The following is an 11,777-nucleotide window of genomic DNA, read 5'->3' on the forward strand; positions in this document are numbered from 1 at the left end:
CAAAATCTCTCACCTGCCTGGCAGGCAGGGCAGGAGATTGTGGTGGACTTTGGGGATCCCCCTTGGTCCGGCTGTCCAGCTAGTGCCTGAATCTGGTCTACAGTCTTCCTGCCAGGGTTTTTAGTCACTTTGTGAACACTTCCAGTGACACAAAACTCATTCTTCTAGTAGCTTCTTCTACTGTAGATAATCTTTTCTCTCCTGGGAAACTGCAGGAGCCATCATGCTTCTACCCTCACCCCCACCCAGAGAGATGGGCAGTCATCCTTTTGAAACCTTTGGCGTCACCACATCACACCTCTGCTCAGAACTCGGCAACGGTTTTTCATCATGCCTACAATAAAATCTGAACTCCTTACAACAGTCCCCAAGGCCCTATATGCTATCTCTCTCCCCTCCCTCTCTGATGGCACTTCCTACCACTTTCCCTCTGGCTTGTTTTCCTGCAGCTACACTGGCCTCCTCACTGTCCCTCCAATATCCTACCTTTACCCTGCCTCAGCGACTTTGCACTGCCTGTTTTGTGCCCGGAATACTTTCCCCGAGATTCCTATACAGCTCCCTTCATCACCTCCTTGGGGTCTCTGTTCAGATGTCCTCTGTCTTGGAGGAGTTCCTTGACTCCTGCCTAAAATAGTTTCTTGTTACCCCACCCTTGGCACTCTTTCTTTTTTTCCCTGCCTCTCCCCCAACCCTTGCCACTCTTAACCTGCTGTTTTTTCTCAGAGCACCCATCACTAGTTGAAATTACATGGTTATGTGTTATTGTTTATTGTTTCTTTCCCCCACTGAATGTCAGCTCCTCCAGGGCAGGGCTGTACCTGCTTTGCTCATCTGTGTTCCCAGCACCCAGCCCAGTGATCTGCACACAGTAGGTCCTACATTGTTGTTGAATGAATGCATAAAGATCGTTGAATTGGACATTTACAATATGGCCAGTGCTTTGCATTCACCATTGCAGCAAACCCGAGACTGTGGTTCAAATCCAGGTTTGTCTGACTCTACATCCTTGACTCGACTTAGGGATTCTGCCTCTTAAGCCCCAGTGGCCTCATCCCTGAGCTGGGTTTGACAATAGTGCAAACACATTAGGTTTTGCAAAACACCTGGCAAGTGACAGATGGTAGCCCCAGAAGGGTATAATAGAAAACAAGGGCTCTATTCACAGAGGTGGGGACAGCAGTACAGGACAGGAGGAAATGGTATTATTGGAGCCTGTGAGGGTAGGATCCGCAGCCGAGGGCCCCATTCCCCAAAAAGGGGGACAAGAAACACCTTGAGTGCACTCTCCTCCTGCCCTCTGCCCCTCTCATCCCCGCTGGTGTTCCCCACTGGTTCAACCCTACTGGCAGCCAGGGAGAGGCTGGGAGATGCGTAGGCTTGCTGAGGGCTGAGTATGAATAGGGAGTACAGAGCTTCAGGAGACTGTTGTGAGAATTAAGTGAAGTCACGTATGCGACTTGCTTGGTTTAGCACCCAAAGCACAATGAATGGGGTTATTAGATGGATGAGGAAAGCACTTGGTCATTCTTAGGTTGTCACACTGGATTTCTCCCCTCCCTCCTCCTTCTTGCCCTCCCTCTTTCTGTTTCCTTTCTTCTCTCATTTACCTTCCTTTCTTTCTCTTTCCTTCCTTCCTTCTGAGCATTTAAACTCTGCTAAGATGGGCAGATTGAAGGATTCTTTGCTCCAAGAAAAAAAGTTTAAACCTCTGAGATTTACACAAAGAATATGTGACTTCTTGACATGCCAGAGGCACTGCTGTTTGTCTTCAGCACAATAACGCCATTCCTTCATCAAGGATGTGCACGATTTTTTCCCCCTTCACATTTTCACGTTGCTGAATTAGGACATGTCTCATAGCTGGGAGTGCTTTTCCTGAAGACAGACCTCATCTTTCTTGTTAAACTCTGTGTCTCCAGCATCCAAGACAGTTCTGGGCTCGCTGCAGATGCTTGCTAAATATTTGGGGAATGAGTGAATTAATTCTGAGAGTGGTAGCCGCCTTGCATGTGCAGCAAATGTGTGTGTGCCGTTGACAAAACCTGCTGGCACATCCGTAGAAAGTCTCTCGCTGGGGAAGTGCCCAGATTCCCTTTCTGCCAGACTGCCTTTCCCTGTCTGATTTGCTCCAGTCCTGAGCTGGGACTGTGGACTTGGAATGAAGAAGCATCAGTCCCAGGGGTGACATCATTAGAAATACTGCCTGTAGTAGACAGGTGAATCACCTCAAGGACGGGGAACCCAGCACGTTCCTTTTGTGATGATGAAATATTTCAGACATACACCATCAATGCAGAGAGATTAAACAACAAACCCTCGGGAAAAGCTAAGAAACAAACCTTGACAATTGCCACTGGAGTGTCTGTTTCCCTCCTGCAGTCACCTTCTTTCCCACTCTCCCCAGAGATAATCACAATGCGGAATTTGACATTTAAAATTCCCATGCGTGTGCGTGTGTGTTTGTGTGTGTGTGTGTGTTTATGTACATAAATATACATCGTACATTCTTTTTTTTTTTTTTGCCACAGAATCTTGATCTGTCACCCAGGCTGGAGTGCAGTGGCGCAATCTCGGCTCCCTGCAACCTCCACCTCCCAGGCTCAAGTGATCCTTCTCCCTCACTCTCCCTAGTAGCTGGGACTACAGGCACGCACCACCATGCCTGGCTAGTTTTTGTATTTTTCTTTTTTGGTAGAGATGGGATTTCACCATGTTGCCCAGGCTGGTCTCAAACTCCTGGGCTCAAGCAATCCTCCTGCCTTGGCCTTCCGAAGTCCTGGGATTACAGGCGTGAGTGATGGCGCCTGGCTACAGGACGTTCTTGTGATTCACAGTAGTTATGTTCTGTAAAGTTGCCACAAAGACTGAATTAACCAATACCGAATTAACCAGTGGCCCTTAGGGGAAATATGTACACACATATCTCACTTAGATTATACTTTTTTTTTTTTGAGATGGAGTCTCGCTCTGTCGCCCGGGCTGGAGTGCAGTGGCCGGATCTCGGCTCACTGCAAGCTCCGCCTCCTGGGTTCACGCCATTCTCCTGCCTCAGCCTCCCGAGTAGCTGGGACTGCAGGCGCCTGCCACCTCGCCTGGCTAGTTTTTTTGTATTTTTTTTTTTTTTTAGTAGAGACGGGGTTTCACCGTGTTAACCAGGATGGTCTCGATCTCCTGACCTCGTGATCCGCCCGTCTCGGCCTCCCAAAGTGCTGGGATTACAGGCTTGAGCCCCCGCGCCCGGCCTAGATTATACTTTAGATCCTAAAAACAACTCATTCTGGTCAATTCCGTTTTCTTCATTTTACAAAAGAGTGTTAGGAAATGTTAAGAGACTCACCTGAGGCTGCCTCCCTAACAGGTGCTGGAGTTGGGATTCAAACCCCATCCAGCTGGCCCAGGGCTGGAGCTTCTTGTGCTACATAGACCTGTCTCTACTGTCTCTGTCCTCTGGTAACATCCATATGAGGCTGGAACAAGAAGACAGAGTGGGGCCCTGTTTGACTTCAGCTTGGAATCTGCACATTGAGTAACTCAAATTTTTCACTCATCTTCGCTTGTCCGTGAGTAACTACAAATGTGCTGCAAGTATTGATTTTAGGGTTAAAAATAATTTTAGCAAATAAGCAAAGTAGCAAATACAGAATCTGTAAATCATGAGGACTGGCTGCATGTATATGTATTTACTATACCTGTATGAATGCCTAAATACTTTCTAGTACCCTTTTGCAGGTTTTAAAAACTGTATATAGGCTGGGCGCGGTGGCTCACACCTGTAATCCCAGCACTTTGGGAGGCCGAGGTGGGTGGATCACTTGAGGTCAGGAGTTTGAGATCAGTCTGGCCAACATGGAGAAACCCTTTCTCTACTAAAAATAAAAAAAAAATTAGCCGGGCATGGTGGTGGGTGCCTGTAATCCCAGCTACTAAGGAGGCTGAGGCAGGAGAATCGCTTGAACCCTGGAGGCGGAGGTAGCAGTGAGCCGAGATCACACCACTGCACTTCAGCCTGGCATACAGTGAGACATCGTCTCAGACAAACAAACATACAAACAAACAAACAAAGACTGTATATAAAAAGCATCACATTAGACATGTGAATCCTTTTGCAAGTAATTTATTTCCCCTTCAGGTTACTGATAGTGCAGCTGTGGCTCATTTTCACTGATGTAGAGGAATAATTAGTGTTTATTAAACACCTGCTATGTGCCAGGAGCAAATGCTTTATATTTCACATTTGGTTGAACCCTTAAGGCCACCCTGTTAGATACTATTTTTATTCCCATTTGACAAAAGAAGAAATTGAGGCATCAGTTGCCTTAAGTGCTTAGGAAATGTTTATCGAAGGAATGAATGAAGTGATCATCAATAGGATGATTGGATAAAGGTGGAATTCTAAGTTTAGGTGGACATATGAACAGTTGCCATAGGGAAACTTTCAAGGAAGGCATAGACTGAGGTTTGCAAGAGTTCTAGCACTTGGTGTGGTGTTTTGGGGGTTCAGATTATAGGGAAGGTGGAGAAGACTTGGATGCTGGCTAGCTAAACCCCACAGAGGTCTCCCTTGAAGACACCACCTTCTCTTCCAGCGGTCTCCTGCACTGTGGCACAGTGGAGTGGCTGGAGTCGCTGTGTGAAGCCCTGCCAGGTCTCCTACCGTGTACACCAGAGGCATGTCCTGCAGGAGCCGAGGAATGGGGGTGTCCCCTGTCCCCCGCTGGAAGAGTGGGCTGGCTGTGTGGAGTACTGGAGCCACCAGGGAGTGGAGTGCCAGCAGTCCTTGCGTGAGTGGGGGTGGGCCCCAGGGGTAGCTGTCAGTGGGAACAGTCAGGCTGGACTGCAGGTCCCTCCATGAGTTTCTGGGTGGGATCTGAGTTTGGAGTGGGGCTTTGCCTTCCTTTGCCCTGATCGCCCTTCTCATCTTGTGAATGAGTTCAGAAGCTCTGAATTCCATTGGGCTTCTCAGTCTTCTTTCTGAACCTCTCCCTGTGTGAATCAGTCAGGACTTTGGATGCAGGTGATAGGAGACCCAACTTAACCTGAACTGAGCAAAACCATGTGGCTCCTGTAACTAAAATTCCAGGGGCTGCATTCAGGCATGGCTGGATCCAGGAGCTCAAGCAATGTTGCCAGGAATCTCTCTCCATGTCTCAGCTCTGTTTTCCTCTCAGTTGGCCTCGTTCTCAGGCAGGCTTTTCCCTGTAATGGTCTTTGACAACTTCAGGCTTCCCTCCAACCAGCCTAGCAGCTGAAGAGAAGGCCTCTTTTCCCATAGTTCCAGCAAAATATCCTAGGATGAAGTCTCACGGCTTGACCCAGGTCCTATGTCCACTGCTGAACCAATCAGTGTGGTCAGGGAGGTGGCATACTCTGACTGCCAAGCCTGGGGCACGTGCTGCCTTTGAAGCTGCAAGGGTAATTCAGCCTCATCTCAATGAGAGTAGAGAGGGGTGTTCTCAAAGGACAATTGTGGAGAATGGCTGCCAGGCAGGCAAAACAACAGATGCCTGTTACATTGTTCACCCTGGTCAAGGTCGCTGCAAAAAACAGGTCATGATTTTTGTCGCTACAAAAAATGGTGATGCCCATTTTATAGCTGAAGACATTGACCAGGAGAATGAAAGTGGTTTTCCTAAGGGGTAGAAGACAAGCAATGGGGCTAAAATGTCCCCTTCCAATCTCTCCCCATGCTATAGCCTGATGGGGAGGGAAGGCTATTCTGAAACACAGATCCCACCATGGCGTCACTCTCCTGCTTTAAATCCTTCAGTAGCTGCCCATTGTCCTCTGGTTAAAGCCCAAACTCCTCATTGGGCATATAAATTCCATGTGGGCTGGCTGTTGCCTTCTGAGACCGGGTTTCCTTGCTCCTTCTGCCTGTGTTTTAAAGGATCAGGCTGGGTGTGGTGGTGAGCACACCTGCAGTCCCAGCTACTTGGGAAGCTGAGGCAGGAGGATCACTTGAGCCCAGAAGTTTGAAGTTGTAGTGAACTGATTGCACTACAAGACCCTATCTCTAGAAATCAACCAACCAACCAATCAATCAATCAATCAAAGGTTGTTCTGACTGTTATGTGGACAGCAGACTGAGAGGGGTCAGAGGGAATCAGGGAACCTAGGGAAGAGGTGGCTGCAATGGTTCAGGCAAGAGACTGGTGGCTGGACCAGGGAGGTGGCAGTGGGGTGATGAAAAGTGGGAATGTTGTTTCCTCTGCTTGAAATCCCTCTCCCTACCCCCTGCCACCCCCATCCAGCCATTCCTGGGTCATCACTTCCTGTAAAGATGTTAGTTTCCCTAAGGAAGATCGGGAAGGTCATCCTGACTTCCTAATATGTGCCAAGTGCCTCACCACATGACCTGACTCTGTGAGGTCAGTGTTACTATTCTCTTCTTACAGACAGGGAAACTGAGGTTCAAGGAGGTGACAAAGCTTGTCCAAGTCACATGGCTATTGACTAGAGAACCAGGACCCTCCTATTCTGACCCCAATATCACCCACCTACAATCTTTTTGTTGTACTGTTTTTTTTCTTTTTTTTGAGACAGGGTTTTGCTCTTGTTGCCCAGGCTGGAGTGCAATGGTGCAATGTCGGCTCACTGCAGCCTCCTCCTCCTGGGTCCAAGCGATTGCCCTGCCTCAGCCTCCCAAGTAGCTGGGATTACAGGCACCTGCCATCACACCTGGCTAATTTTTTGTATTTTTTGTAGAGATGGGGTTTCACCATGTTGGCCAGGCTGATCTCAAACTCCTGACCTCAGGTGGTCCACCTTCCTTGGCCTCCCCAAGTGCTGTCAGAATGTATTGATGATATATGATGAGCACCTACAACATAAGTGCTCAATAAACAGCAGCTGAATTATTTTCTTTGCTCACTGTTCCAGCCACGAGGCTCTGATCTTTGTGACTGAGCCCTTGAAAGAATTTCAGAACATCTCACCTCTGTATTTGAGTGCTTGTCCCTTCCCCATAGCATGAAAGTAATAGCTGCATCACAGTAGCTAACAATGTCAAGCAAATTACAAAGGGAAGAAACACTCTCTGAGTGCCTGCCTTGTGCCAGACCCTTGACCAATGTTATATTACATTCTGACAATAGCACCAGCTAGTAGGTACTGATATTATCCCCAGTTTGCTGATAAGGAGAATGAGGCTCAGAGAGGTGCAGTAACTTGATCAAGTTCACTCAGCTATAACAAGGGGAGTTGGGACTAGAACCTGGGCATAGCTGGGGCTCTCCTTACTGCTCTAGGTGACACTAAAAGTACCACTACGGCTGTTGGAAGAGAGAAGGGAGGCTGTGTGTTAGGTATTCCTAAGGAATTACCAACCTCTTGTGAATTGATTATCAATTCTCCTCTTCTATGTTCTCCTCTGTTTGATCTAGAAAGGAAACTTGGAAGCTGGCCCAGTAAAATAATTTTATTCATTCATTTGTCTATCAATCCATCCTCCTATACCTCCTTTCTTCCATCCTTCCATTGTTCCATTCATTCATTCATCTATTCTCCCATCCATCCATCTATCCATCTACTTGTTCATCTAGTCATTTCCACTCATCTCTCTGCACATTCCTTCTTCCATTCTTCTATCTTCCCATCCATCCATCCATCCATCCACCCACCCACCCATTCTTTTATTCATTCACATATCCATCCACCTGTCAACTCTCCATCCATCCTTTCCATTCATCCTCTCTTCCACCTATCCATCCTTCTACTCATCTCTCTGTCTCTCCTTTTCTTCCAGCCTCCAGTCTTCCCATTTATCTACCTATTATACATCCATTCTTTCTTTCTTCCATCATTTCAGCTATCTATCCATTTGTTCATTTAGTCATTGACTTTAAACATTTTTTCTTCTTTTTAAATTATTTAATGTTTTGCCTTTCCTATGGTGCTGATAGTTATTGACTCTTTTTTTTTTTTTTTTTTTTTTTTTTTNTAGTTTTTTGTATTTTTTAGTAGAGACGGGGTTTCACTGTGTTAGCCAGGATGGTCTCGATCTCCTGACCTCGTGATCCGCCCGTCTTGGCCTCCCAAAGTGCTGGGATTACAGGCTTGAGCCACCGCGCCCGGCCAGACTCTTTTTTCTTTTTTTTTTCTTTTCTTTTTTTTGAGACAAGGTCTTGCTCTGTTGCCCAGGTTGGAGTGCAGTGATGTGATCATGGCTCCCTGCAGCCTTGATCTCCTGGGCTTGGGTGATCCTCCCCTTTCAGCCTCCCAGGTAGCTGAGACTACAGGTACATGCCATCATATCTGGCTAATTTTTGCAGGATGAGGTTTCACCATGTTCCCCAGGCTGGTTTCGAATTTCTGGGCTCTAACAATCCTCCTGACTCAGCCTCCCAAAGTGCTGGGATTACAGGCACGAGACATTGCCCCTGGCTAACTAACTCTTTTATCTACTCTTTTAAAAAAAATCATTCACTTATTCATTCAGCAAGTCATTCATTCAAAAATAATTTTTGAGACCATTATACACCAGGCCCTGGAGTCTCAGAGATGACTATGATCCTGCTTCCAGCACTATAAAGGGCACTGGGAGGGATCATCTAACCAGTTCAAAGATCATACAGTCTCCTTAGGGCTGTCTTGTAAGTGACTTGAATACCAGAGGTACCAAGCTCAGTGTCCCTATGGCGCCATAGCCTGGGATGCGGTCCGTCCTAACTGTTTTCTCCTTGACCCACCATCCCTGCTTTGATAACCACAGGCAGCCATGGGAAAGAGTGGGAAAAGGGAGATATTCCCAAGAAACAGGCAATAGCAGGGTAAGTGAAGACCAATGAAGCTAAAGTCAAACTAAATTTGTGAACATGTTTCCTTGAACTAAATTTCTTTTTCTTTTTATTTGGGAGATGGAGCCTGCTCTGTTGCCTAGGCTGGAGCTCAGTGGTGTGATCTCAGCTCACTGCAACCCCCGTCTCCCGGATTCAAGCCATTCTTGTGCCTTAGCCTCCTGAGTAGCTGGGATTACAGGCACACACCACCCTGCCCAGCTAATTTTTGTATTTTTAGTAGAGACGGGGTTTCACCGTCTTGGCCAGACTGGTCTCGAACTCCTGACCTCAGGTGATCTGCCTGCCTCAGCCTCCCAAAGTGCTGGGATTACAGGCGTGAGCCACCATGCCTGGCCCTAAATTTCATTTATCATGTCTTTCTCTTACTTTGGCAACATCCATATCTCCCCGTTTCTCACCCTGTTATACCTGCAAGCTCATTAACATGGATTTTAAAGTCCCCAATAATTGGTCTCCATTCAACTTCATTCATTCATTCATTCATTCATTCATTCATTCAACTTTGATTGAGTGCCTACTATGTGACAGGTACTGTGCTAGGCCTTGGGTTATGACAAGGAACAAAAAAGACAGAAATACTTGGTCCTCATTGAGTGGACAGTCTAGTGGGAGGAGAGAGACAAAAAACAAATAAATAACATGTTGGAGCCTAAGTGCCATGGAGAAGATAAAACAGGGAAGGGGGTGGGGGTGCCTTGAGAAGGTAACATTTGGACTAAGATCTGGAGGAGGAGATCTGGGGGAAGAGTGTGCTTGGAAGAGGGAAACAGCAAGTGTAAAAGTCCTGGGGCAGGGCATGTCTAGTGTGTTCAAGGATCAGCAAGAAGGCGGGTATAGTTGGCATGCAGGGAAAGAGTAGGAAATGAGGTTGGAAAGATAACGGGGTAGGAGGTAGATCCTGTGGGGCCTGTAGGCTGTGGTGAGGAGCTGGGCACTTTCTCACATGAAGTGGGAGTCATGGTAGGGTTTTTAGGAGAGGAGTGACGTGATCTGACTTAAGTCTTTGCAGGATCCCTTGGGATCCTACTTGGAGAATGGATAGAGGAGAGGCAAGCGGGTAACTCGGGAGACCAATGAGGAGGCAATTGCAGTGGTCCAGGCGAGGGAAGAAGGTGGTTTGGACCAGGGTGGTTTCAGCGTACTTTGTGAAGGATGGATTGTGAGGACTGGCGACAGATCAGCATGTTGGCAGGATCGCAGAGCTGAGGTCAAACCTCCAGGACAGTGCCTGGCACATGATAGGTACTCAGTAAATAACAGTTGAAAGAATAAGGTCTGAACTAAGTCAGCGGCAATGGAGATGGACAGGAGAACTAATAGAGTTAGGATTCTTTTGATGGCAAGTGACAGAAACTTAGCTCAGACTGCGGCAAGTGAAAAGGAGAAGTATTGGTTTGGATAACTGGGGGGGAAGTTCTGAAATAATATTACTTCAAGCAGGGCTGGGGCCAACGGTGCGTGTAAGGCCGTCAGGGCTGGCTCTCGTCCCCTCTCTTTCTGTCACCCACTCTGTGGGTTGGCTTTATTCTCAAGCAGGCTCTTTCCCTGGAGTGGTCAAGATGGGCAGCTTGCAGAGATCGTGGGGATAAGCAGCCCTACAGCCTCCCAGATCAGTAACCCCAAAGGTATCCTCTTGGAAGTCTCAGTGGATCATATCTGGAGGAGACCCCGATTGGGCTAGCTTGGATCCCGGGCCCATCCCTGAACCAGTTGTCATGGCCAGGAAGATGGGGAACTCTGGTCGGTCAGCTCCAATCATGTACCCACCTTAGTGGCAGTTGCAGGAGGCACGGCCAGGTCGGCTGAATGATGGCCTCTCCAATACCATAGGGCGAGGGCAAGAAATTTCCAAACAAACTGCCAAAGGGGAAGATAAATTGTATGGGGAAGACGCAATTTCTAGTTATCACAGATTTCTGGTAGGGGCCAGATTCCCAAGGGGATACAGGGGCAGATCAGAGAGGAAGACACTGGGCTTTGGAAGGGAAGAGGATGGGTTTTGGGCTGCACCTGGAAGAAAACCGTGGACTCCTCTGGCCACCAGGGGGCAGCAGCTTCACACAGAGTCATTCACGAGTCCTTGACACGCGGCATCTCCTCCAGCAGGGGGTGCTATTTACTGCTCCTTGTAGAAAAAGTTGGGCAGAAGCAACATTTTGGCAAATTTTGGGTCTTATTTCAGATACCCTTGAATGGGGAGCTTCCCTTTTGAATAATTCTCATTGCAAATCTTTTTCTTTCTTTTTTTTTCTTTTTTTTTGAGACCGATTCTCATTTTGTTGGCCAGGCTGGAGTGCAGTGGCGCCATCTCAGCTCACTGCAACCTCTGCCTCCTGGGTTCAAGCCTCAGCCTTAAAAGTTGCTGGGACCACAGGCGTGAGCCACCACACCTGGCTAATTTTTGTATTTTTAGTAGAGACAGGGTTTCATCAAGTTGGCCACTGCGGTGAGCCACCACACCTGACCTTTTTCCTCCGCCCCTCTTTTTTTTTTTTTTTTTGAGGCAAATCTTTTTTCTTTTCTTTTCTTTCCTTCTTTCTTTCTTTTCTTTCTTTCTTTCTTTCTTTCTTTCTTTCTTTCTTTCTTTCTTTCTTTCTTTCTTTCTCTCTCTCTCTCTCTCTCTCTCTCTCTCTCTCTCTCTTTCTTTCTCTTTCTTTCTTTTCTTTCTGGCAAATCTTTTAATAAAATAGTGTCTTTTGAAAAGCGCACAGTGCGCGGTGGCTCATGCCTGTAATCCCAGCACTTTGGGAGGCTGAGGCAGGTGGATCACCTGAGGTCGGGAGTTCGAGACCAGCCTGACTAACATGGAGAAACCCCGTCCCTACTAAAATACAAAATTAGCTAGGCGTGGTGGCGCATTCCTGTAATCCCAGCTACTCAGGAGGCTGAGGCACGAGAATTGCTTGAACCAGGGAGATGGAGTTTGCTGCAGTGAACTGAGATCGCGCCATTGCACTCCAGCCTGGGCAACACCAG

Source organism: Rhinopithecus bieti, unplaced genomic scaffold, assembly GCF_001698545.2.
Source record: "Rhinopithecus bieti isolate Rb0 unplaced genomic scaffold, ASM169854v2 scaffold_15834, whole genome shotgun sequence".
In the NCBI taxonomy this organism is placed as follows: domain Eukaryota; kingdom Metazoa; phylum Chordata; class Mammalia; order Primates; family Cercopithecidae; genus Rhinopithecus; species Rhinopithecus bieti.